A 27,617-nucleotide genomic window follows, 5' to 3' on the forward strand; every position below is an offset into this window, starting at 1 on the left:
TTTGCGCAAAAGTTATTGCGTCTACTAACTACGGGAAAGATTTATGTAATTTTTATTGTTTTTTTACTAGTAATGGTGGAGATCTGCGATTTTTTGCAGGACTGCGACATTGCAGCGAACAGATCGGACCCCTGACTGACATTTTTGACACTTTTGGGGAGACCAGTGACATTATTATAGTAATCAGTGCTAAAAATATGCACTGTTACTGTAATAATGCCATTGGCAGGGAAGGGGTTAATACTATTAGTGATCAAGGGGTTAAATGTAAGCCTAGGGGAGTGATTCTAACTGTAGAGGGGCGTGGCTTGTGAGATCATCACAGAGACAGGTGGTCCTATATAGCAGGATCACATAGCCTCTGTTATCACTTCAGGGAGAAGGACAGACGGCTGTTTTTACATCAGCCGTCCGTCCTTCTCTGTTAGCGGGGGGGAGATCGCGAGTGGCCGGCAGCCATCAGAGCCGCCTGTCACACACACTGGCTCCCCAGATGACGAGCGGGGGCGGAAGCGCGCCAACGGTGGTGCGCGCTCGCCCCCTAGAGTCTCCTGAGCGAGCAACGTATTGCTACGTCGGTTTGACCAGGAGCGGCCGCCTGCCGCAGTAAATCTGCGATGGGCGGTTGTCAAGTGGTTAAGCAGGAACAGTCCAAATCTTCCTTTTCTCACATCCCTTTGCTGGAGCTCCTAGCCCCTCCCTCCTGCTCCTGCCCAGTGCCCCCACAACAAACAGCTTGCTATGGGGGCACCTGTGCCGAGTCGCTGCTCCCTGTGTCAATTAGGACACAAAGCCATGGCTCGGCCTCACCCCCTCTCTCTCCTTATTGGCTCACTGACTTTAGTTGACAGCAGCGGGAGCCAATAGCACTCGCTGCTGTGACTCAGCCAATGAGGGAGAGTCCCAGACAGTCGAGACTCTCGTGCAACATTGGTGTTTAGAGATGGGGCTCAGGTAAGTATTAGGGGGACTGCTGTACACAGAAGTTTTTTTTTTTTTTTAAAGAATAAATTAAACTTTTCATAAAAAAATAATAATTACACATTTTTATCACTATAATCAATCAATCAATGTGCATTTATTTATTTTTTTGTTACAGGAGCCTGTAAAGCATTGCATCGGCAATCAGCAGATCGCTGATACCATGCAGGTCTCCTGCAGTCCTGTCAGTGTATCTGCTTCTTCTTACCTCATACTCAGCCAATACATGCTGACAGGAAGAATGAATGAACAACCACAGCACTCACAGCGCCATGATAGTTCATTGAAAACTACAGGCCGAGAGCCACAAAGGCAGCCGAACCTTAAAGTTTTCCATTCACAGAGCGCTGTAAATGATTGATGGGGCTGGGTGGGCGGAGCCCCGCACGAACACATTTTATTTATATTTTGACAGCTAACAGGGAGGAGAAGAACCCCTGCTAGCTGGCACAGTGGAGATCGGGGAGGTGTGGGGGCCGCCCCATTCTTAACATGTTACACCTTGAATATGGGTGTAACATGTTATGAAAGGTGAACTTATCCTTTATTGCATAGAATGCATTAAAATTAAAAAAAAACTTCTGCCTTTAGGACCAAAATCACTGTTAAATTGTTTGTCCTAGCCCTCTGATAGATTTGCTGGACAGCTTGGGCTGTTGCAAAACAACAGAATTGCTGGCTGGATCACCAAGTGAAAATAAAATAAACTATGAAAAGAAAATGAATGCAGCCACCACATTATACAGTAAGAATTGGTAAGCTGCAATATAATATATTTCTTATTTTAATATTTATAGAAACATAGAAACATAGAATGTGTCGGCAGATAAGAACCATTTGGCCCATCTAGTCTGCCCAATATATCTGAATCCTATGAATAGTCCCTGGCCCTATCTTATATGAAGGATAGCCTTATGCCTATCCCATGCATGCTTAAACCCCTTCACTGTATTTGCAGCTACAACTTCTGCAGGAAGGTTATTCCATGCATCCACTACTCTCTCAGTAAAGTAATACTTCCTCATATTACTTTTAAACCTTTGCCCCTCTAATTTAAAACTGTGTCCTCTTGTGGTAGTTTTTCTTCTTTTAAATATGCTCTCCTCCTTTACCGAGTTGATTCCCTTTATGTATTTAAAAGTTTCTATCATATCCCCTCTGTCTCTTCTTTCTTCCAAGCTATACATGTTAAGGTCCTTTAACCTTTCCTGGTAAGTTTTTTCCTGCAATCCATGTACTAGTTTAGTAGCTCTTACATAGTTACATAGTTACATAGTAGGTGAGGTTGAATAAAGACAATAGTCCATCCAGTTCAACCTGTGTAGGTGTGTGTGACTGTAATCATCTAACATAGCCCTTTATCTCCTGATCCTTGAGATGTAAGTCTAAGAGTCTTTTGAAAGTCACCATACTACCCGCAGAAACCACCTCTTGTGGTAGACAATTCCACAATCTTGTAGCCCTAACAGTAAAGAACCCCCCACGTTGCCTGAGGTTAAAACGCTTCTCCTCTAATCGCATTGTATGTCCTCGAGTCCTCATGCAATTCCTTCGAATGAACAGCTTTTTTTCTAAGCTGAGATCCCCATTAAGATATTTATAAATTGCTATCATGTCCCCTCTCAGACGTCTCTTCTCCAGGGAAAATAAATCGAGAGATTGCAGCCGCTCTTCATAGGTAAGGTCCTCCAAACCCCTAATTAGTTTAGTTGCCCTTCTCTGGACTCTCTCCAGCTCCAACACATCCCTCCTGAGGACTGGCGACCAGAACTGGACAGAATACTCCAGATGCGGTCGGACCAGAGTTTTATAAAGTGGAAGGATTATAGTCTTATCTCTGGAATACATCCCTTTCTTTATGCATGCTAATATTCTGTTGGCTTTGGAAGCTGCCGCTTGGCATTGCATGCTGTTGCCTAATCTATCATCAACCAAGACTCCCAGATCTTTCTCCATTTTTGAGTCCCCCAAGGGTTCCCCTCCTAACATGTATTGTGTTTTTATGTTTTTGGTCCCCAAGTGCAAAACCTTACACTTCTCCACATTAAACCTCATTTGCCATGTCGTTGCCCACTCCGTAATTTTGTCCAGGTCATTCTGTAGGATATCTGCTTCATGCTGTGCAGTTATTGCCCTGGCCAATTTTGTGTCATCTGCAAAAATTGATAACGAACTACTGATCCCGTCCTCAATGCTGTTTATGAATAAATTGAACAAGGTTGGTCCCAGGACTGAGCCCTGGGGCACCCCGCTTACTACCTCAGCCCAGTCTGAGTATGCGCTGTTTATTACCACCCTTTGGACACGGCCTTTTAGCCAGTTCCGTATCCAAGAGCAAACCCTGCTGTCGATACCTGCAGACCTTATTTTATAAATTAAGCGCTTGTGGGAAACTGTATCAAACGCCTTAGCGAAATCCAAGTACACCACATCCACTGGTCTGCCCCTATCTAGCTCACAGCTCACTTCCTCGTAGAATGCTAAGAGATTGGTTTGACAAGAACGCCCATTTGTAAACCCGTGTTGGTTACTACTGATGATGTTGTTGTCTTTAGCATACTCTACGATATAGTCCCTTATCATCCCCTCCAGAAGTTTACATACTATTGATGTCAAACTGACAGGCCTATAATTTCCCGGGATATGTCTCTGGCCCTTTTTGAATATCGGAATCACGTTAGCCTTCCTCCAATCCCCTGGTACATCTCCTGTCCTAATACTGTCAGCAAAGATTAGGAACAGTGGTCTAGATATAACCATACTGAGTTCCTTGAGCACTCTCGGATGTACGCCATCCGGGCCTGGTGATTTGTTTGTGTTAAGTTTATCCAGTCTTTCCCTGATTTCCCCCTCTGTTAGCCATAGTGGCAAGTCCTGTGTATTACTACTAACCATACAGTCATGGTCAGTGTACCCCTCCTTTTCCTGCGTAAAGACTGACGAGAAAAAAGCATTCAGCACGGTTGCTTTTTCAGTGTCCTCTGTAACCATCCTCCCATCATCGTTAATTATGTGTGCAATATGCTCTGCCCTAGTTTTTTTGCTGTTGATATATTTAAAGAATTTCTTTGGGTTTTTTTTACTATCCTCCGCTATTTGTCTCTCAAAGTTGATTTTAGCCATCTTGATTTCGTGTTTACACTTCTTATTTTCCTCCTTGTATTGCTGGAAGGCCGATACTGTGCCCTCTGATTTATATTTCTTGAAGGCCAATTTTTTTCCCCTAATAAGTTTTTTAACGCTACGGTTTAGCCAGCCAGGTTTGGCTTTGTCTCTTCTAAATTTATTCCCCATAGGAATGCACTGCAAGATGCCTTTGCTTAATATGTTCCTAAAGCATTCCCATTTTTCCTCAGTGGTCAGGGATCCCAGGGTTTGGTCCCAGTTTACCCTTTCCATCATTGACTACAATTTTGGAAAGTCTGCCCTTCTGAAGTTTAGGGTTCTTATGTTCCCCACTTGCCTTTTTATATTGTTATTTATACTAAATGTGATCATCCTGTGATCGCTAGAGCCCAGATTGTCCTGGACTCCTACCTCCGAGATTATGTCTGGGTCATTAGTGATCAATAGATCCAGGATTGCATTCTCTCTAGTAGGGGAATCCACCAACTGTGACATGTAGTTATCCTGTAAGGTTTCCGTGAATAGACGGGCCTTATGCGAGTGTGCAGTCCCCTCTTCCCAGTCAATGTCGGGATAATTGAAGTCCCCCAATATGATGACTGATCCCAGTTTTGCCGCTTTACCTATTAGTGCTAAAAATTCCAGCTCTACCTCCTCCCCTTGGTTAGGTGGCCTATAGCAAACCCCCACAACTACTTTTCCCTTATCTTCTTCCCTATCGAGTTCAACCCACACAGATTCTAAATCCATGCTCATCCCATCCGTAATGTCACTCCTTTCTAGCACCTTTATATTGTTCTCTCTCTAGAGTATCTATATCCTTCTGGAGATATGGCCTCCAGTACTGCGCACAATACTCCAAGTGAGGTCTCACCAGTGTTCTGTACAGCGGCATAAGCACTTCTCTCTTTCTACTGCTTATACCTCTCCCTATACATCCAAGCATTCTGCTGGCATTTCGTGCTGCTCTATTACATTGTCTTCCCACCTTTAAGTCTTCTGAAATAATTACTCCTAAATCCCTTTCCTCAGATACTGAGGTCAGGACTGTGTCAAATATTCTATATTCTGCCCTTGGGTTTTTACGTCCCAGGTGCATTATCTTGCACTTATCCACATTAAATTTCAGTTGCCAGAGTTCTGACCATTCTTCTAGCTTCTTACAGCTTTAAAATTATAACACAAATTGACAACCCGTTTCTTACACCACGTAACACAGAAACCTCTCACATTATGGGCACCTGGTTCTCCAGCCATGTGAAGGTTCAGCATGGGGTGGTGGCTAGGAAGCCAATCATCACTTTCCCTGGCCAAGCTCTAAAGCAGAAAAAAAACAGGATACAGAATCTTGTCAACCTATTAATTGTTACCTCTTGAGTCCATTATTGAGAAAACAATCAGAAGTTTTATGGCAGGTATTTTCCATCCCAGACCAACCCACAGGCCTTCTGGGGCTGTTCATGATACATAACAATGGATAGAATTCAAAGCCTGCACATCTCTTTAGCCCAAAATGGGATTACCATGCCCTGTTATCTATAGGGGTGTTTTATATGACACACTTTACCTACATATGTACCTGTATATTCTGAATTCAACTTTCTGTTGATGTCTAATTTAGAGTTTTACATTAACCAATTTGGCTGGCCATACATGTTCAATTTTCTTGTACAATTTTCTATTAGATTTACCAAAACCCATATAATATGAGGTCAAAACTAAAAACACTTTCAATTGTATCCTATGAGGTAGACCTTTGTACTACATACAGTAGTTGACGGTAAATTAAAAGAAAATTGTACAGAAAATTGTATAATGTATAGGATCAGGCCTATTTCTAACACTTGTTGTTTACAAGTTAAAATCAGCATTTTTTTTTTCTAGAAGATGACTTAGAACCCCCGAAATATTATATATATTTTTTTAGCAAAGACTCTGGAGAATAAAATGGTGGTCGTTGCAATATTTTTTGTCACGCATTTAAAAAAACAAAACAAAATAGTAATGTTAGCCCAATTGTTTTCTAAAATGTTAAAGATAATGTTACACCGAGTAAATAGATACCCAACATGTCATGCTTCAAAATTGCGAACGCTCGTGGAATGGCGATAAACATTGGTACTTAAAAGTCTTTATAGGCGACCCTTTAAAAATTTGTACAGATTACCAGTTTACAGAGGAGGTCTAGGGCTAGAATTATTGCTCTCGCGCTAACGATCGTGGCGATACCTCACATGTGTGGTTTAACATATGTGGGCACAACTTGCGTATGTGTTCGCTTCTGTGCGCAAGTTCGGAGGGACAGGGTGCTTTACATTTTTTTCTTATTTATTTTACCTTTTATTTTTACACTGTCCCTTAAAAAAAAACATCCCTTGTTATAGAAATAAGCAAGACAGGTCCTCTTTAATGTGAAATCTGTGGTCAAAAAGACCTCAGATCTCACATCTACACTAAAAAGCAAAAAAAAAAGTAATTTTTTTTCAGCATAAAAAAAGGGCCCTTTAAGGCCGTTGGGAAAAAAGTATGATGTCGCTCCGGTCCTCCAAGGCCATAGAGTCGTGTAGGGGCCAGCTTGCCCTCACTTGACTTCCTGCCTAGGAGGGGAAAGGACCGGATCATTTTCTCCGTTACTGACTGCTCTGGTAAGCAGGGAAAATGACCGGGAAGCTGCGGGACCACTTTTATGTGAAAGAGGACCGCCCACCCACCCAGTAAAAAAATTCCGGGGTTATGGTAGCTATCTGCTGCCATAACCTCTGTATTTAACATCAAAGTAGCGACTTAAAACTGTGGCGGGCAGTCCGGAAGTGGTTAGAGTGATAATAAAATATTGGGTTTTTTTTTGTTTAACAATAACAAACATGTTATTCTTACCTGCTCTGTGCAGTGGTTTTGCACAGAGCAGCCCCAATCCTCATCTTCTCAGGTCCTTGGCCGGCGCTTCTGGTCCCTCCCTCCTGCCAAGTGCCCCCACAGCAAGCAGCTTGCTATAGGGGCACCTGAGCCAAGCCGTTGCCCCCTCTTTCTCCTCATTGGCTCACTGACTTTGATTAAAAGCAGCATTGGCTGCTGTCTCAGCCAATAAAGAGGGAGAGTCCAGGACAGCTGAGGTACTCAGGCACATCATTGGATCGAGATGGCGTCAGGTAAGTATTGGGGGGGGGCTGAGGGGGGCTGCTGCACACAGAAGGTGTTTTAGCCTAAAAGAATGCATTAAGATAAAAAACCTTCTGTCTTTAGAACCACTTTAACCACTTGCCGACCGCCGCAAGTAGATATACTGCGGCGGTCAGCCCCTCACAGGCAAAGTGACGTATATATACGTCACTAGCCTGTGAGGCTCTGGGGAGCGAGCACGCGCCGCCCGAGACGCACTCCCGCGCGTTCACGCACCCCCCGCGCGTGTGACTGGTGGACCCGATGTCCGCCGGTCACTTTGCGATCGTCGCTGCAGAGGGAGAAAGTCAGGCAAAGAACAAGTGTAAACAAGCCGCCTGTCATTCTCCCCTGTGTAGAAACACTGATCATACGGTTCTACTATGTAGGACCGTTGATCATTGTTCCTACAGCTCAAGCCACAGCCAATCACAGTTAGAATCACGCCCCTAGGGACACACACAGCCCCTCCCTCTCAAATAAAGTTAACCCCTTCACTACCAGTGTATTTTTACAGTAACAGTGCATATGTATAGCTGCAGTAATGTCACTGGTAACCCCAAAAGTGTAAAAAATGTCAGTCAAGGGTCCGATCTGTCCGCCCCAATGTCGCAGTACCGCAAAAAAAATCGCAGATCGCCGCCATTACACGTTAAAAAAAAAACAACAAAAATGACAAAAATCTTTCCCTTTGTTAGTAAACGCGATAACTTTTGCGCAAACCAATCAAAATAAGCTTTTTGCGATTTTTTTTTACCAAACATATGTAGCATAAAACAAATTGGCCGAAAATGTTAAAAATTTAGATTTTTACATTTTTTGGGGGAATTTCATATAAAAAAATGTGAAAAATATTGCTATTTTTGCAAAATTGATGCTCTTTTTTGTTTATAGCGCATGATTAAAAAATTGCACAGGTGATCAAATACCACCAAAAGAAAGCTCTGTTTGTGGGAAAAAAGGACGTCAAATTCGTTTAGGTACGGCGTCGCACGACCGGGCAATTGTCCGTTAAAATCACGCAGTGCCGAATCGCAAAATACCCCCTGGTCAGGAAGGGGGTAAAATCTTCCGGGGCTTAAGTGGTTAAGGATAAGCTTAAAGGGTAACTCCACTTTTGCTAAGAAAATACCCTCTGGGCATCAATGCACATTGCAATGGTTTTACAAAACTTTGTTGCTCATTTTTATTAATTTCTACTCTGAATAAATAGCTGTTTGTTTGACCCCTCCAAATGGGACATTTGTTTCTGTAATAAATCTCTAACATTAGAATTTGTTCATTTTGGAGAGATTTATTTATTTATTTATGCTACGTCTCCAGGACAGGAATTAAAGGAAAATCTCCCCAGGGAAATTAACCTGATAAGGTTTGAAACTTTACAAACCCTTTCAGGCTTCTGAAAATGTTTAAAAACAAAAGATTTTACTGGTGAGGTTTCTGATGTGTATGCCACACATCTTATTTTGTTCCAACAACTCATTATTATTTACTTAATGAGCTTTGTAAATGTAGGACCACAATAGGATTGTGCAGCATCGATTTTAGAGCTAAAGGAGAAATGTTCATTGTTTGCATCTTGATAAAAAAAATACTCTTTAGTTTTTTAAAAATACTGTGCTATACAGTCCCAAAATCCAAAAGTTCATATCCTTCAAATTTATATTTTAAGAGCTGGCAATTCTGCATCTATTCAGCATCCTAATTGCATCCCCTCGTACACACACTGTGCATATTCCTACACGTGTTTCAGACAAAATTGGCTGTCAGTATGACATCTGAAGTCCCAGAATGCAAGAAGAAGCTGCTCAAATTGGCTCCTACTTTAATGATTGCTATACCGGCCAGGTACATTGATCATTCAGGATAACTTCATAAATTGTTACAGTTACACTATTGCAACACCTGTCACTGCAATTCACAGGCTTGCTCAAATAAAAAACAGCAAATAGTGTGTGATCATTCAACAGGATAAGATACCAGGTATCTGAAAATAATCCTACTGCTATCAATGTACAATACTATGCAGAAAGTTAATCGGCCAAGGGAATGCAATGAACCATACAGCATATATAGCACAGTAGGTTAAGGTGCATGGTTATCTTTGCAGTGGTCAGTGGAGAAGTGTGCTATATGCATCATTAAGTGAGTCAATACAGTGGATAAATGCATCCTTACAGTCAAGGCCGGGACAAAGGGTGGGCAGGAGGGGCGGCTGCCCTGGGCACAATGGTTTATTACAGGGATGTGGGCACCCTGACCCTAACCCTAAGGGAAGAAGGAGAGGGTGGCACAGTTTGACATCTTTGCCCTGGGCACAATGGTTTATTGCAGGGATGTTGGCACCCTGACCCTAACCCTAAGGGAAGAGGGGGAGGGTGGCACAGTTTGGGCAGGGACAAGGGGTTAGCAGGAGGGGTGGCTGCCCTGGGCACAATGGTTTATTACAGGGATGTGGTCACCCTGACCCTAACCCTAAGGGAAGAGGGATAGGGTGGCACAGTTTGACATCTTTGCCCTGGGCACTGGCCTTGTCCGGGCACTGCTTACAGTGGCTGTCAGTAGATAAGCTCACGCAGCACTAGACAGTGGAGAAGAGGGTCGGAACAGTGGTGGACACATGCAGTGGCAGTTAGTGGAGAAGTGCATTGGTGCAGTTGTAGTCAATGGAGATGTACCAGGGTGCAGTGGCAGTGAGTGGAGAACTGCGAGGGTGCAGATGGTAGTAAGTGAAGTGTGCCAGTAAAGCGTTGAGGTGTGTAAATGTAGTTTTGGTCAATTGAAAAGAACAATTGGTTTATTGGTAGTAAACAAAGTGTGAGAGTGCAGATGGTGGTAAATGAAAAATACGTTGGAGCAGTGGCAGTGAGTAGAGAAGTGTATCAGCACAGTAGTGGCCAGTGAAGTGTGAGGTTGCAATAGTGATCAATGTGTAAATACATGTTTGTTAGTGTTTACTTCATGCTGTAGTTATGGGGTAGGTGGCACAATAAGTGTTGCATGTATCTAAATGTCTATGCAGAACAGCAAAAAGTTTGTACTGTTGGAATAATGGTGAGGGGACACACTGGACACCTTTTCTGTTATTGTGCTGGGTGTCCAGTGCGCCCCCTTGCCTTTAAGGCGGGGTGGACTCCTGCCTGGCTTACCTGCCCTCTCCCTATCCATTATAATGTACTGTATGTGCTTCTACTATGGTAGCTCTCAAAAAAGTATATAGTTAGACTGCAAATAATGGGGTACCTTGTCACGGTCTCCGCAGATTACGCTTTTTTTGCAAATGTGTGCAATCTAAACCCCTTTTTTTAATGCAAACTGTTAGACAGATTATTTTGGTTACAAAAGGTGTATAATGAGAATCGGAAGGAGGCTCACACACACTAGCAGCGCTAATTAAAATAACTTGTATATAGAAACAATGAATCAAAAAATTATTCTCTGCAAATAAATGTCCATTCAAGGTGATATCCGCAAATGCTGAAGGATAAAGTTCTTATATTGAATAGGATCCTGGAGTGCAAGCCCGTGAACCCTCAGTGTCACTTCCTGTTTAGATGGACCACCGTCACCACACCTCAACAAAAAAACGTGCCCCCCTAGGTAGTAAAAACTCACCACAGGATGGGAACAGAAACGCCTTGTATGGGGTATAATTCCACAATGTGGTACACGAATTCCAGGTAAACACTCTCCGGATTGCCCAAACTCTGATATCAAATCAGGATTTCAATTCAGCATAAACTGCACCAGACACCTCAGAACATGTATGGGAAAAGAAAGGGGGAGGACCCATAGTGTGATTCCATAAACAACACTTTATTAGAATTCCCAATCCCCCATATAGGATACACTCACAATGTTAAAATTGAATAGTAGCATGTAGAATAAATGTGGAGTCCGTCGTGTGCTGATAAACTCACCGCTATCTGTTTAGGGAAAGCCAGAGCTCCAGCGCACCGACTCTGCGTGACAGCTGATGGATGCGTGCTCACGCCCTTACATGTTTCGTCACACGGACTTCTACCGAGGGCCCTCGGTAGAAGTCCGTGTGACGAAACATGTAAGGGCGTGAGCACGCATCCATCAGCTGTCACGCAGAGTCGGTGCGCTGGAGCTCTGGCTTTCCCTAAACAGATAGCGGTGAGTTTACCAGCACACGACGGACTCCACATTTATTCTACATGCTACTATTCAATTTTAACATTGTGAGTGTATCCTATATGGGGGATTGGGAATTCTAATAAAGTGTTGTTTATGGAATCACACTATGGGTCCTCCCCCTTTCTTTTCCCATACATGTTCTGAGGTGTCTGGTGCAGTTTATGCTGAATTGAAATCCTGATTTGATATCAGAGTTTGGGCAATCCGGAGAGTGTTTACCTGGAATTCGTGTACCACATTGTGGAATTATACCCCATACAAGGCGTTTCTGTTCCCATCCTGTGGTGAGTTTTTACTACCTAGGGGGGCACGTTTTTTTGTTGAGGTGTGGTGACGGTGGTCCATCTAAACAGGAAGTGACACTGAGGGTTCACGGGCTTGCACTCCAGGATCCTATTCAATATAAGAACTTTATCCTTCAGCATTTGCGGATATCACCTTGAATGGACATTTATTTGCAGAGAATAATTTTTTGATTCATTGTTTCTATATACAAGTTATTTTAATTAGCGCTGCTAGTGTGTGTGAGCCTCCTTCCGATTCTCATTATACACCTTTTGTTATCAATTGAATTTATAGCGGCTGCTTTGTATTTAGATTTTCTATTTTATATTAGCGCTGGGTTGAGTGGGTGTTTTTATACTTACTCCTATTTTCTAGATTATTTTGGTTGGTAGCAGCCTGACTGGCAAGTTGCAATGGGAATTTTCTTTGGATTTGTTTTATATCGGAGGATCACAGCCATTACAGGATCTCGCTGTTGCACTGCCTTGTGAGGGCACCTGTTCTGAGAGATGTACCGGTACATCGACTCAGAGCGACGAAGCTCTCACCCTGCGATTTAAGGACAGTGGTCGGGTGGGAAGCGGATAAGGTAAATAGGTTTCCTTACATATACCAGATGCAAAGGGTGGGTAATTCTACTATGATCAGAGATATTTAAATTCATTAAACATTAATTCTTCATAACTTTTTATTTAAATAAACCTTTAGTAAATTTAGTTTTCTGAACTGTTGCTGGCACAATAGGAACCTGCAGATGCCTAAAGAACCAGGTTATTTTCCCCTTTATGGCTTGGATGCTCTAAATTCTGGGCCACTCTGCTATGTAAAAATTTATTTAATAGGTTTATTGTAAAGCTTAAAATTATTTTTTGAGTTTTGGATTGAATGAGGAGAGGGTTGGACCTCCTGTTTTTTTTTTTTTTTTTGCTATGTTAGAACACATATTTAAAGTGAAACATGTAAAAAACAATTATATTTATTTTTGTATATAAGTTAGGAGTGGAATGCATTTCAACGTTTCACATTATGTTGCCATTGGCATCATCCTATGCGTAAATCAAGGGAAAGGGAAAAACCAAATAGAAACGGGACTTCAAATATACCTCAAAATACATATATAAAAGAGCTATATATTGTATATGCTTATGTGGTTCTGAGGAAGCGGGGGCTCCCGTGAAATGCGTTGACCAGCCTATCATTGAACATATACACAAACTCCAATGTTTCCAAGAAATGTATCTTGATGCTTTGTACTGTATGGTATACATTTCCATGTTTTAATGCCTTCTGGCATTTTTAAAATAATATGTTAATTTATTAAAATTGTGTATTTATTATATATTTTGTGTGCTGTGTTCTCAGAGGCATATTTAAAATCCTGTTTCTATATGGTTTCTCCCTTTTCCTTGATGTAAAAAACAATATGTAATAAATTCATTTAACATTTAACATGATAAGTATCCAATAAAAAAACCTAAAGTGACATTCAACGTGTCCTTTATACTTAAGTAAATCGTATAAGTAAATGTCTCTAAAAAGTAGTGTTTCTTCATTCAAATTTTAATATATGCTCCAGCAAACCATGGGTAGTGGACGACAAAACACCTTCTTCTCAAAACACAAATCCCATTCTCTCTTGGTGCTCTCACTCAAATTGTGCACTCACCAGACCTCCATGACCCTCCCAATTTAATAAGTGGGTCCACAATTGCTTAGATTTACTCTGTCCTTCCAGATAGCCTTCTAGCCTTCCAAGTCACCAGCTTCTGAATTTACACGCTTTAGTCCTCAAATGACATTTTATCCATCATGAATAAACAATAAAATAGAAGGCCATAGTGCAGTTATTTTCATTGCAAAATTTAAAATAAAAACACTTCCAAGTGCGTACTAACATTAAAAATACAAATGCCAGCATTCAATGTGGTTACTATACCACATGGATCCAAGATGGCCACTGCTGACCCAATTTCCTATTTACTTCCAGTGTGTGTTCCACAGACCGTAAGTCTACATGTTTCACTTTGATATTTCTCTATATAAAGGAAAGGCAGCACTTTATTGTACTCATCACAAAATACCAATTATCCACTTAGATAAGAGGATATATGGTTCACAATGTTAGTAGCCTCCAAGGAGTAGGATGACCATGATAGTAGCATACAGTAAGTGCCGAGATCTTTGTAATTTTTCACCTATGTAAAGCCAGCCATAGATGGGCAAATCATTTAATTACCCCATAAACAAAAATATTTGCATGAAATATTTGACATGGATCGACTTGGGTACAATCAGGTTGCCTATACACCGTTCAATTCTCAGCCTGTCTCTGCTGAACCGGCCGAGATTCGAACCGTCTATGGCCAGCTTTAGAGCTTTGTATCTTGTATCTTCACTTCCTGTCCTGCTAACAATGGTTTCACCAGAGAGGAAATGAGGAAAAACCTGACACATAGGCACAGCATAAGGTTTTTCTAAATGAAAACTTAAACCATATAAATCTAAAGTGAAAAACACACAAAACAATCTTTGCTTTATTGTTACAACAGATATTCTACTTGTAGTTGAGTTTAAATAACACTTCAGTCACACGGGCAGAAACACCTTTTATTGGTCATAGTAATCCAAATAAGTCTACCTAGGTTGGCACATCATGTTGGAATTCAATGTTCATGTATTTTGTGAAATTACTACATTAGCCAGTAGATGGCAGTGTTTATAAGTTTGTAGCTGATTTCTGTGGTAAAACTCTGTCTTTTCGCTGTATAAAAAAGTTTGTTTCCTGTCTGCAGTTAGGCAGCAGATAAAGCCCATGTGGTCTGTGCACTATCTGTTCTGCATGTAGGGCTATAAACAGAATTTCTAACACATCAAAATATCTCCTCTATTTTGAACATGAAGATTCCCCCAGAAAATCACAAACAGGTAGGGATTCTCAAAAAGATTCTAACAGCTCCCATGGTATTGTTGAGAGGTAAAGAAACAGTAAAATTGCATCCATTCCCATATTACATTTCACCCCGGATGGCAAAAAAGTAATGTTTGCCCCTTACTGCATTATAGTACATTATTATATTTATTAGAGCCAGTGTAATATTGGAGTCTTTTCTGAAATAAAGGTCTCATTTATGGTAATGTATATCAATATACATTATATTACCAAAAGTATTGGGACACCTGCCTTTATACGCACATGAACTTAATTAAGTCTCAGTCTTAGTCTGTAGGGTTTAATATTAAGTTGGCCCACCCTTTGCAGCTATCACAGCTTCAACTCTTCTGGGAAGGCAGGGCGCTGGTGCACAGTCATGTTGGAACAGGAAGGGGCCATCCCCAAATTGTCCTCTCAAAGTTGGGAGCATGAAATTGTCCAAAATGTCTTGGTATGCTGACGCCTTAAGAGTTCCCTTCACTGGAACCAAGGGACCAAGTCCAGCCCCTGAAAAACAACCCCACACCATAATCCCCCATCCAATAAAAAATTTGGACCAATGAACAAAGCAAGGTCTATAAAGACATGGCTGAGCGAGTTAGGGGTGGTGGAACTTGACATCCAAGATGTATCTGGCTCTCCTAAAAGTAGCAATCACAATTAAGAAGTGTAAATGTCCATCAAAAAATAGCCTCACATATACATATATATATATATATATATATATATAGTCAAACTGTGTATAAATAAAATTACCAAAGAATAAAAATAGCAAACCTAGGTCACTGTAATCCTGTAAGAGTGCCTTGGAAAAGAGAATACTGTAAAATAGTCCTCCTAAAAATAAAAGAAGGCTGTTTAAAGTCAGGTTTATACAGCAGTGTGTGTGATGAAACACAGATCTTCACATAGATCGTTGGATCATTGTGCTTGTGTGAAGATCACGGATATCAGACAATAATAATAAACCATCCTCTTTGTATGGTGAGAAATTTTCAAGTGCAACAAGTCAATGCTGAAAAACACTTGAGAGATCACAGCTCTTCACACAACCAAGCCAGAAAAAAAACTCAGGTGCATTCAAGTCAATGCTGTAAAACACTTAAGAGGTCACAAATTTAACTGGATGTACTTGAGTTTTTCTCACCATACACAGAGGACAAGTTATTATTATCGTTTCTGATATCTGCAGTCTTCAAAGAAGTACAATGATCAAATGATCGTTGGAATCCATGTTTCCTTACGCTCATTGCTGTATAAACCTTGCTTTAACAACCTTCTTTTACTAAAAAAAACAGTTTTTCAATATTCTCACTTCCATGGAATTCCTATATTTTCCAATTACACTGTTTGTTAGTTTACTTATACACAGTTTGAGTATACGGTACATGTGAAACTATTTTATGTTGGACATTTGCATTTCCTAATTGTTACTGCAAATTTTAGCAGAGCCAGATACATTTTGGATTTTGATTTATACATCACCTTCTAGGAAACATTTTTTCCCAACAATATCTTCAATTTCAGCCAAGCTCAATGGAACATATTGGTGCTCTATTGAAAAGAACAAAAAGGTGAAGATTACTATTCTGCCATATGGTGTTAAATGCAATATTGAAATCAGTGCATGACTGATCGCTGTTGGGAGTCTTGCACGACTTTCCCTGTATGTTAGATCTTTTTTTTCTCTCTCTCTGTTTTTGTATGATTGAATATAAAACCTCAAAAAAATGTCACTTATAAAGAAATCAGTGCAATTATCCTGTTTCTGTATCTCTCAAGAGTATAACTGGGAACTGTATTCATTAGTTTGTATAATCCTTAAAGGAAGCTTTTGACTGTATACTTACCTGCTTATGACTGTCCAGTGACATCTTTATGTGAAAAAAAAGGGGATAATCATAATGTCCAAAAAGTGCAGCGCTAGAAATAAATGAAGAATGTAAATGATTGTAAACAAGTGAAACTACAAAATCATGAAAAAAGAGGGGGTAGTGTCCAAACTAATGAATACAGTCCCAAAAGCTGGTGCAAATAATATAAATCCACATGCAGGATGTTAAAAAAAAAAACTCTTTGCAGTGACACCAAGGAAAAGTGTGAGAAGGGGACACCTCTGTGCACGAGTATGGCAAGCAGCTTACCAGAACTCCGTGGCTACTCAATTTAATGAGACAGCCTCTCCCAGCAAATAGTTATACCAGTGTGGTCAGTAGATGTCAGACTCAAGCTCTTCAGAATTTCGTGGCTACTTTCAATAAGACAGCCTCTCCCGGCGAGTTGTTATATCAATATGGTTAATAGATGTCAGGCTGGGCACTTCTTAGTTACTCCATCAGGCATAAATGAATATGTAGAAAGAAATAGAGGCCCATAGCGTAATCCCGTAATATATAGGCAATATTTATTTAAAAGAACTACTTACAAATTGAAGGTATATGACAGGCATGAAAAATAGGCTGATCATGGATGAAAATCGCGGCGTCCCGCAAGTCTCCAAAACAGCGTGGAACAATGAAAACAGCCGTCTCCGTAAGGGGGCGTGTGGACGTTACGTCTGGAGTCGCCAACGGTTCGTCATCAAAAGACGTCGTCTGGGTCTCACTGAATTGAGTAGCCACGGAGTTCAGGTAAGCTGTTTGCCATACTCGTGCACAGAGGTGTCCTCTTCTCACACTTTTCCTTGGTGTCACTGGAAAGAGTTTTCTTTGAACATCCTGCATGTGGATTTATATTATTTGCACCAGCTTTTGGGACTGTATTCATTAGTTTGGACACTACCCCCTCTTTTTTCATGATTTTGTAGTTTCACTTGTTTACAATCATTTACATTCTTCATTTATTTCTAGCGCTGCACTTTTTTGACATATTGTATTTATGGATCACTGTTAGTTGATTTTGTGCCAGCTGCTTGCATTTATTCTTAGTCACTCATTTTGTTGTAATACTAGCGCGGAAATTTTCTCTTTTATAATTTATTGATAATCATAATGTGCTATAGAGTATGTGGACTCATTTGGATTACCATGACCTTATAAGTAGGTTTTTTTTTTTGGTTTTAAAGTAGAATTCCAGCTTACACCTAACTAGCTTTAAAACTGTCCCCTTACTCTTAACACCTACTGTATGCCAACTAACATGTGTAAGAAGATGTATGAACTTAGCATGATCCCCTGTGCAAGAGCTGCAGAGGAGAGAAGAGAGAACTCCAACAACGGATAGTAAAACAAGGAGGGATGTCACCCATAATCTTTAATGGCCCAGCTGTTGTTGCCACTGCCTTCTCTCAGTCGTAGCTGCACTGGCTAACACCGGGGTGCCATATCATGTGATCGAACCACCATGACCGAATGGCCTGAAATTAGGTAAGTATTTACATTTTTCTTACACAGGTTAGTTAACATAGGTGTTAGGAGGAGGGGACAGCTTTAAGGCTAGTTGGGAGTATGTTGAAATTCCACTTTAAGGGCAGGAGCTTTTACAAATTGTAGAGTAAGCCCTACATGTAAACCCTATTGAGGCACCAGATACTGCACAAAAAAAAAAACTGGTTCACAACCCTGTGGGATAATTACCGAAGTAAGAAGGAGAACACAGAAATGGGACCTTGCTAGATTATGGAACACAATGATATACAAGCATTCAATAAAATTAAAAAAATGATTACATCTAAAATATCACATTAAAAGCCATGTATAGGTTCTGTGATAAGCCATATCCAAACTTTTTGTCAATAACATACAATCAACATCTTGTGAAAGCGTAAGGGATCAACGTGTTTTGCATAATTTGCTTCCTCAGGATTCAGGCTTGCACAGTTAATATGGCTGAACCAACCAAACAAAAGAATGAGCATCATACACATAATACCCATATGTATTCAAAATATTTGTACTTTTGCAAACGAGTGGTAAGAGGAGGAATGGAAGAGAAAAAAAAAAATAACCTCACACTTCAACCCATCCCTCCAAACCTGGAGGTCTCCACACCCCTCCATCCCCACACATCTCCCTCCCTCCAGAGGGTGAGCCAGGCAGGGACACCAAAACAGGCAGACCATGGGGGACAACTAAAAGTTAGGCCTTGGCCTAAAGCACCTATTCATTGACCCAAATCCATTGCAGAGAAACTGAAATGAAAATGTAAAGAAAAGTAAAAACATAAAGGAGCACAACAGTAATCTCTAGTAAGCATACACCACATGAATAATACACATTAGGATATCTAGAAAAAGGGGGAGGTCATATGTTAACATAAATAACTAGTGTACAAACATGGCACATGTTGATCTATATCTGGGAGCATCCTCCAGTATTCTTTACTCTCATACCTGTTTAGAACTCTTGGACTTCAAGCTGTCCAGCAGACTTAATATTTACTAATGCTACTTTTTTTGACAGTGCTACTGTCAAAAACAGACAACTTGCCAGCCAGATGAACCCACTATTCTTTAAACACCAAAAGGGAAAATTAAAAAAAGAGAAAAGAAAACAACCTTGGTGGTTAAAGCAAAGTTCTGGCCAGTTTTTTATTTTTTTTTCATTTTTCAGATAAAATTATCCCTATTATAGTCACAGCTCAATCTATTACAATTAGCTATCTTTAGAATGGTCCCCTTTTCAGTAGTTGTGCAGCATTGATTACTTACTTTGTTCTTCTTCTGCACAGAGCGGCCATCCTGACAGTGGGCATGTGAAGCCCGCAGGATTAGGTTGCATGCTGGCTACCCAGCATGCACCTCCCAATCTCGTGCATGTGCAGTGTGAAGGAAGCGGGTCCCACTACATGCACACGTACTACAATTACTATTTTAAAATGGCGCTGATCTCTGCCTAGCATTACGCCATTTCTAGTTTTGAAATAATGCAATGATAGCAGCGGGGGATGCTAAATGACTCCTGGGATTGATGACTCAGCACTCCCAGGAGCCAATGAACAGGCAGAAATGATGTACCTCACTGCGGCGAGGTTAGGACAGAAGTACACCTTTAAAACACCAGAAAAGGTACAGAACAAATAGGAAAACATATATATCCAAAAAGAAGGAGGGGGGGGGTGTTCTTTGTTCAAGAACTAGTTGTATTTTTGAATGGCACTCTGCTTTGGTACATTTAATCTAGTCCTGGAAGCAAGGAATCTCCATATGCCACATAATTGTCCTACCATTTTGTCTAGCACCAGTCTTCCATCTACCCATCCATCACATCCACAGATAACATTTCCAACATACTCATCTGCCCATTATAGATGCCTGTGGAGGAGCAATCCCCCCACCTAGGCCCATTGTCCCCCATATCCCAGCAAAACCATTGCTTCAGCTGTAATGGGTAAATGGGTGGGATGCTCCGCACATCATAGCGCATCCCCCCGATGTCCACATCGGAGGCAGGAATGTCATATGCAACGACATCAAATTGGGGCACCACACAATCAGAGCTCCCAAAAAAACACCCAGGAAAGGCATAATAAAAAGCCATACTTACCAGGGTGCACAAGCCAAAATAATCACAAAATAACCTATACCACAAGACTAAATAGAGAAAAAGCAAACCAAAAGTAAGCCTACACCACTGAATATCCGCAAAAACCCACCCTCAGCTGTCAAGGTGTCAGGAAACTAGACCACACTGGGATGCAGGTAAAAAAAAAGCAGTTTATTGGAGCAAACAACAATAAACGCACAGCAAGAGCGGAAAGCAAGATGAGAAAACAGCCCAGAAGCGGGTTGTCATCCAAGCCGGGGTCAAGTCCAGAAGCGGGTAGTCTGCCAATGCGGGGTCATCTGATAATGTGGGAACGAGAGCCAGGAGAGTCATCAGCCAAGCCAGGTCATGCACGGAGGAACACGGAAAACAGAAAACTGCTAGCAGAGATGCACCTTGGAGCACAAACACAAGGGCGAGGCCTGCAACCCATCAGGTGATTTATATAGTCAGGTGTGCAGCATCATCACTGTACGACACCCAGGCAGCAGGCAAGTGATGATGCAATCAGAGTTTATAGGAGGCAGAAGTTTGCACAAGATGGCTGCCAACAGGAGGGCAAGGTAAGACCTTGACATCGGCATCTCACTGTGAGAAAGGAGAACATAGGAGGGACAAAGGCAAGAGAGAGAGAGGTCCAGCAGAACGGGAAAAGAAAGGGAGCAGAGAGAGAAAAAGGGAAGGGAGGAAGGAAAAGAGAGGAAAAGAAAGAAAAAGAACAAAAACAACCCAAAGACTCCAATCCTTCACCCAGATCACCCAGAAGAAAAAAAGAAAAACGTTATTTCGCGAAAGAACACAATGACCTATGATCACATCATGAACAATCAATACTTATAAACAGACATCCCCAGGGTTTTAGGGCCGAACAAATAAAACTCACAATTTTCCAAACTTAACACACAATGATTTTATAAATGTATGTGATCACTAATACTGGGAGGAACAAAATAGTCCCCCCCCCCCCCTCTTGAGTAAACTTGAGTAGAATTTCTGTAATTTACTGATTTATAAAAAAGGGGCAAAACTTGTGATACTTACGAGACTTAACAAGTGTCTCGTAAGTATCGGAAAGGTTTGAACTTAACGGTATTAGTGCCCAGGATACACGGGATTGGTGACAGTGGAGTGCTGGAGGACACGTTATGACAGATGTGGAATTGCTATGGATGTTAAATCGAGTGCAAGTGCCAGGAGAAACCTTTCCATCACTTCAAGTACAGGGAGAAAGAAATGATTTAAAACACTCTTCATTTCTTTACATTTGGTAAGGGGCTGCCTGTTTACTTGGTGAAGGGATTATTGATTCACCCCGAGTTTTTGAGGTGTCATCAGAGGTTTCTTGGAAACGATTATCATTTATATGCCCGTTTTATCTTTCACTCTGGTAAGAAGCACATTTAAGAGTTGGTGGGAAACTGTCACATCTTGCCGAAATCACTTCATCACCAGTTTATTTTTGTCACAATTTCTACACCACTATTCTCTTTGCAAAGAGATTGGATTTTGTTCAGCACTTGTTTTGGACATTAATATTTGTTGCATAGTTTTTGTTCAACACTTGTGTGAACACCTACCACTTTTTGTTCAGCATTTGTATTCACTTGGTGGATAATATATTTAGAGCCGGTTCACACTGGGGCGACTTGTCAGGCGAACCTGGTTGCCTGACAAGTCGCCGCGGGTCGCCTGCCATAGATTAGCACAGGACCCGTTCTAATAGGAGCGACACAAGTCGCTCCGACTTAGAAAAAGGGTCCTGAGCTTCTTTGGGGCGACCTGGAGCGACCTGCATTGACTTCAATGATATGAAGTCCGTGCCGGCCGCTCAGAGGTCGCGGTGCGAGCTGCGCACCGCGACTTCACAGGTCGCCCGGCAAAGTCGGGTCGCGCCTGTGTGAACCGGCTCTTATTGTTTTGTTTATATATAAATGTTTTATTATTGTTTATGTAAACATCAGATGTTGCAATATGTCAACCTGGTGTTCTGTACACAGAATGTATACAGAACGTCCCCCAGATATGTCATTTCCTGCTTGCGTGATTGGCTCACTGATTTTCCCAGAAGTCTACATTAAGATACAAGTCATATTTTTGGCATCCCCTGCAATAAAAATGTCACTTTTGGTGAGATACTCCCAATAGGAACACGTCTAAAGGGATGCAGACCCAGCAACTTTCCTCATTAGAGCCCTGATTCTGCAGCAGCCGCTTGGTTATTATGAAACCACCCCCATTAGACCCACTCAGCACAGGGGCACAGGTAGGAATCTGCAACAAAGTTTGTTTAAATCCTTGCAATGTACAGAGATCCCCCAGAGGGGAATGTTTTTTTCCCAACAAAAGTTACATATATAGTTACATAGTAGGCGAGGTTGAATAAAGACAATAGTCCATCCAGTTCAACCTGTGTAGGTGTGTGTGACTGTAATCATCTAACATAGCCCTCAATCTCCTGATCCTTGAGATGTAAGTCTAAGAGTCTTTTGAAAGTCACCATACTACCCGCAGAAACCACCTCTTGTGGTAGACAATTCCACAATCTTGTAGCCCTAACAGTAAAGAACCCCCCACGTTGCCTGAGGTTAAAACGCTTCTCCTCTAATCGCATTGTATGTCCTCGAGTCCTCATGCAATTCCTTCGAATGAACAGCTTTTCTTCTAAGCTGAGATCCCCATTAAGATATTTATAAATTGCTATCATGTCCCCTCTCAGACGTCTTTTCTCCAGGGAAAATAAATCGAGCGATTGCAGCCGCTCTTCATAGGTAAGGTCCTCCAACCCCCTAATCAGTTTAGTTGCCCTTCTCTGGACTTTCTCCAGCTCCAACACATCCCTCCTGAGGACTGGCGACCAGAACTGGACAGAATACTCCAGATGCGGTCGGACCAGAGTTTTATAAAGTGGAAGGATTATAGTCTTATCTCTGGAATACATCCCTTTCTTTATGCATGCTAATATTCTGTTGGCTTTGGAAGCTGCCGCTTGGCATTGCATGCTGTTGCCTAATCTATCATCAACTAAGACTCCCAAATCTTTCTCCATTTTTGATTCCCCCAAGGGTTCCCCTCCTAACGTGTATTGTGTTTTTATGTTTTTGGTCCCCAAGTGCAAAACCTTACACTTCTCCACATTAAACCTCATTTGCCATGTCGTTGCCCACTCCGTAATTTTGTCCAGGTCATTCTGTAGGATATCTGCTTCATGCTGTGCAGTTATTGCCCTGGCCAATTTTGTGTCATCTGCAAAAACTGATAACGAACTACTGATCCCTTCCTCAATGCTGTTTATGAATAAATTGAACAAGGTTGGTCCCAGGACTGAGCCCTGGGGCACCCCGCTTACTACCTCAGACCAGTCTGAGTATGCGCTGTTTATTACTACCCTTTGGACACGGCCTTTTAGCCAATTCCGTATCCAAGAGCAAACCCTGCTGTCGATACCTGCAGACCTTATTTTATAAATTAAGCGCTTGTGGGGAACTGTATCAAACGCCTTAGCGAAATCCAAGTACACCACATCCACTGGTCTCCCCCTATCTAGCTCACAGCTCACTTCCTCGTAGAATGCTAAGAGATTGGTTTGACAAGATCGCCCATTTGTAAACCCGTGCTGGTTACTACTGATGATGTTGTTGTCTTTAGCATACTCTACGATATAGTCCCTTATCATCCCCTCCAAAAGTTTACATATTATTGATGTCAGACTGACAGGCCTATAATTTCCCGGGATATGTCTCTGGCCCTTTTTGAATATCGGAATCACGTTAGCCTTCCTCCAATCCCCTGGTACATCTCCTGTCCTAATACTGTCAGCAAAGATCAGGAACAGTGGTCTAGATATAACCATACTGAGTTCCTTGAGCACTCTCGGATGTACGCCATCCGGGCCTGGTGATTTGTTTGTGTTAAGTTTATCCAGTCTTTCCCTGATTTCCCCCTCTGTTAGCCATAGTGGCAAGTCCTGTGTATTACTACTAACCATACAGTCATGGTCAGTGTACCCTTCCTTTTCCTGCGTAAAGACTGACGAGAAAAAAGAATTCAGCACGGTTGCTTTTTCAGTGTCCTCTGTAACCATCCTCCCATCATCGTTAATTATGTGTGCAATATGCTCTGCCCTAGTTTTTTTGCTGTTGATATATTTAAAGAATTTCTTTGGGTTTTTTTTACTATCCTCCGCTATTTGTCTCTCAAAGTTGATTTTAGCCATCTTGATTTCGTGTTTACACTTCTTATTTTCCTCCTTGTATTGCTGGAAGGCCGATACTGTGCCCTCTGATTTATATTTCTTGAAGGCCAATTTTTTTCCCCTAATAAGTTTTTTAACGCTACGGTTTAGCCAGCCAGGTTTGGCTTTGTCTCTTCTAAATTTATTCCCCATAGGAATGCACTGCAAGATGCCTTTGCTTAATATTGTTCTAAAGCATTCCCATTTTTCCTCTGTGGTCAGTGATCCCAGGGTTTGGTCCCAGTTTACCCTTTCCATCAATGAGTACAATTTTGGAAAGTCTGCCCTTCTGAAGTTTAGGGTTCTTATGTTCCCCACTTGCCTTTTTATATTGTTATTTATACTAAATGTGATCATCCTGTGATCGCTAGAGCCCAGGTTGTCCTGGACTCCTACCTCCGAGATTATGTCTGGGTCATTAGTGATCAATAGATCCAGGATAGCATTCTCTCTAGTAGGGGAATCCACCAACTGCGACATGTAGTTATCCTGTAAGGTTTCCGTGAATAGCCGGGCCTTATGCGAGTGTGCAGTCCCCTCTTCCCAGTCAATGTCGGGATAATTGAAGTCCCCCAATATGATGACTGATCCTAGTTTTGCCGCTTTACCTATTAGTGCTAAAAATTCCAGCTCTACCTCCTCCCCTTGGTTAGGTGGCCTATAGCAAACCCCCACAACTACTTTTCCCTTATCTTCTTCCCTATCGAGTTCAACCCACACAGATTCTAAATCCATGCTCATCCCATCCGTAATGTCACTCCTTTCTAGCACCTTTATATTGTTCTTGACATAGAGACATACCCCTCCCCCTCTTTTACCAACCCTGTCCTTCCGGTACACCGAATACCCTTGGATATTGGCCAGCCAGTCATGTGAGGGGTCGAACCAAGTCTCCGCTATTCCCACAAGGTCTATGTCTTCCTCATGTACTAACATTTCCAACTCATCCATCTTATTAGCTAGGCTCCTGGCATTAGCATATACCCCTCTTAGTTTTACGGAAGTTAAACGTGATTGGCGGTTTTGTTTATTTCTGTTTGGTCTGCTGTTCTCCCGCACAGACCCGCCAATTGATGTTGTTGACCTACTGTCGCTGTTGACCCTACAACTGCCTTCAGTCCTCTGCTCCCTCCTGACTGATTCTACTTCTGAGCCCTCCCCCCCGTCTCCTAGTTTAAAAAGCCTAAAAAGTTTAAGTGGAGTTACAATTTAAGTGTTTGGGAGTAACTTTTTTTTTTACACTTTTTTAACGTAATTTTATTCTTTATCCCGTAGGGGACTTTACTTTTCTTGTAACAGGTTCTCTTTAACCACTGAAAGGTTTACCCCCCTTGCTGGCAGGACCATTTTTTGCGATACAACCATGCGTTGCTTTAACTGACAATTGCGCGGTCATGCTACACTGTACCAAAATAAAATATATGTCTTTTTTTTCCCCCACAAATAGAATTTGTATTTTTTTGGAATTTGATCACCTGTGCTGTTTTTATTTTTTGTTCTAGAAACAAAAAACAACCGATAGTTTTGAAAAAAAAAATATTTTACTTTCTGCTATAAAACATATCCAAAAAAAAATGTAAAAATCAAATTTCTTCAACAATTTAGGCCAATATGTATTATGATAAATTTTTTTGGTAAAAAAAATCCCAAGCTTATTTTAAAATGGTTTCCGCAAAAGTTACAGGGACTACAAACTATGGGATCTTTTTTATTTTCATTTTATTTTATTTTTGTGATGTTTAGTAATGGTGATGATTAGCGACTTATAGTGGGAGTGTGATATTGCGGCGGAAAAAGCAGACACCTAACTGACACTTTTGACACTTTTTGGGGACGGACCAGTGACACTAATACAGTGATTAGTGCTAAAAAAAATTTGCACTGTCACTGTACTAATGCTACTGGCTGGGAAGGGGTTAAACATCAGGAGCGATCAAGGGGTAAAATGTGTGCCTAGGGGTGCTTACTAACTGTGGGAGATGTGCTTTTACTACTGGAAGACATGAATCTGTGTTTCTGCTTTGCAGGATCACAAGCTCCATGTCTCCTGTACTCACAGAATGACAGTCTATCTTGTTTATATAGGAAATCTGTCATTCTGTCTGAGCAGCCTTTTTCAACCTTTTCAACACAGAGGAACCCTTGAAATACATGTACTATCCAGGTACTCACTGTTTAATTTATTCATAAATGATCTAGAGGAGGGGATATCGAGTACAATCTCAGTATTTGCGGATGATACTAAACTAAGCATGCCAATATCTTCTATGCAGGATGTGGAAACCTTACAAGCGGACCTGAACAAAATAATGGGGTGGGCAACTACATGGCAGATGAGGTTTAATGTTGAAAAATGTAAAGTAATGCACTTGGGTGCCAGAAACCAGAAAGCAAGCTACTCACTAGGGGGGGGGGGGGGGGGACCTCTGGGTGAGTCTAGGATGGAAAAGGACTTGGGGGTACTGGTAGACAACAGGCTTGGCAGTGGCATGCAATGCCAAGCTGCTGCAAGCAAAGCCAACAGAATACTGGGATGTATAAAAAAGGGGATTCACTCCAGAAATAAAGAGATTATTCTCCCGCTCTACAAGACTCTGGTCCGGCCACATCTGGAGTATGCTGTCCAGTTCTGGGCACCGGTCCTCAGGAAGGATGTGCTGGAACTGGAGAGAGTCCAGAGAAGGGCAACAAAAATAATTAGGGGAATGGAGGACATCAGCTATGAGGAAAGACTACAAGCACTGAACTTATTCTCTCTGGAGAAGAGACGATTGAGGGGGGATATGATATCAATGTACAAATACTGTACTGGTGACCCTAGCATAAGGAACAAACTATTCAGAGAAAGGGGATATAATAAGACACGTGGCCACTCACTAAAACTATAGTAAAGGCGGTTTAACCTTAAAATACGTAGGGGGTTCTTCACTTTAAGAGCAGTAAGGATGTGGAATTCTCTTCCGCAAACAATTGTATCAGCAGGGAGCATCGATAGTTTCAAAAAACTAATAGATGGGCACCTTAAAGACCATAATGTACAGGTGTACACAATGTACGGTTAACAGCAAACACACACACACACACACATCATAGGTTGAACTGGATGGACTGATGTCTTTTTTCAACCTCACTATGTAACCTTTCTGATCTCAGGGAACCCCTGCTACAAGTTAAAAAACTACAACTCATGACACATTAGTGTGACCGTCAGTTGGAAGAATGCTCCTTACTTGTCATCATTGGGAAGAATTACCCCTTA

This window comes from Pelophylax lessonae, assembly GCF_965119305.1.
Source record: "Pelophylax lessonae genome assembly, chromosome: 9".
Classification (NCBI taxonomy): Eukaryota; Metazoa; Chordata; class Amphibia; order Anura; family Ranidae; genus Pelophylax; species Pelophylax lessonae.